The sequence below is a fragment of the Halyomorpha halys genome, unplaced genomic scaffold (genome assembly GCF_000696795.3).
Source record: "Halyomorpha halys isolate HHAL.00 unplaced genomic scaffold, Hhal_1.1 Scaffold1178.1, whole genome shotgun sequence".
In the NCBI taxonomy this organism is placed as follows: domain Eukaryota; kingdom Metazoa; phylum Arthropoda; class Insecta; order Hemiptera; family Pentatomidae; genus Halyomorpha; species Halyomorpha halys.
Genome location: NW_027113132.1, coordinates 87623 through 89714, shown reverse-complemented (window position 1 = coordinate 89714; position 2092 = coordinate 87623). Strand labels below are relative to the sequence as shown.

General features: G+C 31.2%; 1 long non-coding RNA gene across 4 annotated transcripts in view; it reads right to left on the bottom strand.

Moving 5' to 3' along the window:
• LOC136796602 (uncharacterized) overlaps positions 1–2092 on the bottom strand; it is a 115317-nt gene that overhangs the window by 70031 nt on the left and 43194 nt on the right. For all 4 annotated transcript variants that reach the window (XR_010844342.1, XR_010844341.1, XR_010844340.1 and 1 more), the window contains exon 2: positions 855–919. This is a non-coding gene — a long non-coding RNA (uncharacterized lncRNA). The remainder of the gene's footprint in view (positions 1–854; positions 920–2092) is intronic.

Below are 2092 nucleotides of genomic sequence, written 5' to 3'. Positions count from 1 at the left end.
TATATATACATCCAAAAGCATAAGGATCAAATGTTGCTGTAGTAGTAAACTTTTTTTTTAAAATACGTAATATATCAACATTAGAAATTAGAAACACATCAAGGGATGAAAACTTCTCAAAATAAATAGAACTTAAGAAAGTATAGCTTAATATAAAATTACATTTACATTTAAACAGTTCAATCTAAACTAATTGTGTTACCTTAGACTAATGTATTTAATAAAACTTGAAGATGCCATGTTTTTCTCAGTAAAAAAAAATTGGTTTAAAATTTTCTGAGAGCCATAATTAATAAATATATATATACATACTTAAACAATATGTAAAGTTAATAATTATTTTATTCTATAATCATGCACCACAACACGGGACCAACACCCAAGCTTCAGTAAGCCATTATTAGTCGAAGCATTCCTGTTAATTTACAGATTTTTAATGTCAAATCACTTGTCTCACTCAAAAGTTTAATTGAAACGTTTATATATTTTTTTGTTGTAATTAATAATTTAATAGACTTAAATATAATTTTAAATGTGATTATAAAAAGAATTTAAAATTAAAATTACTATTAAGCTTATTGAAGATACTTAAAAAAGTTACTATGAAGCTGATAATTGGTGTTATGGGATTTTCTACTTTTCAAACATAAATTAAGCACTATGTAGTTTACAAAGCTTAGGAAACTAGTCACAAATTTTACATTAATAACGAAATTTGTAATAAGCTTTTATATAGTTCAACAACTAATTTTAACATATGCTCAACATGACTGATCGAGTGATTTGACTTTTATTATTTTTTTTTTAATGATTGTTTTACATTTAACTTTTTTTTTTTATTGAACCCTACTCACCTCTAGAGGAAGCTCAAATAGTCCCATGTTGGCGATATCTCCAGCTCTCCTCTACCGCCTCACTCCTGAAAATAAATTATGTTATTATATCTATATAATATATAAACACATATAAGAGGTGTTCTGTTGTAAAACATGGTAACTGACGAAATGAAAACTTGTGGGAAATAGATTGTTAAGTATTAAGATAATGCTTGGTACTTTTCTCCAAGAAAAATATAAAACTTAATTATTTTGAGTGCATTGAAACATAGAACTTTTACTCGCTGCTACTAACAAAATTTTTATCTGTGGATGAATGAACATATAATAGAGTAGGGTATTTGCAGATACGTTTTAGAATATTTGAGGGACACGGTCGTAAAACATGGTATCTGACAGTTTGTGTAATTTGTTACTGAGTACAAAAACTGTCACGTATTTTAACGTGACAGGAGCTCACCGCCGCTACATGTACTGTCAACTATCACGCAAAACCTAGCGCTAATGCAACACGACAGTACATACTGTCATGACAGACAAAGTGGGTGTAATACTGCAACAGATATCAAGTTGACTTAGCACACATTTTTATTTTACAGAATATAAGGAAATATTAGAAAATTATGCAAGTCCTTTAAAACAAATCAAGAAGTACTAACTTCTTTACTTATCCTTTTATTTTATTTTATTTTCAGGAGTGATTTGGATCCACTTTGTTTGCACTCATACTGGAGATCATAATTCGACGCTAATAATTGCTGTCACCGTCCATAGCTCAGGTGGTTGTAGCGCACGTCTTTACAGCCTGAGAGCTGCGGTAACGCTGGTTCGAATCCGGTCTGGGGTGTCGACTTTTTAATTTCTGTGGTCGTCCCACGATATGGAAACTTGACCTCCCCACCATAGTTAGAATAGGTTGATCACCTCTAGATACCCCGCCCCTTTATGCCAGAAACGACCAGAAAGGTCATAAAAAAAAAAATGTTGTTTTATACGTCAGTCTATAGTTCTCAGTCTAGACTGAGGCTATTTACATGTGTCTGCCAACTTTGTGGCCGTCCTGTCGGGGTCAGTTTCTTAAATAAGGGATTTATAGATTACTGAAAGCTATAAAAGAATTTTATATGGTTCCTCGAGATAAATTCTGTAATCATCGGTAGTAATGGCGTATGCATGTGGTCTGTCTAGACTCGTTGATGTGAAGTTTACCTCAAGATAATTATGAGCATACTATTTTGTAACTTTTTTTTTTTTTT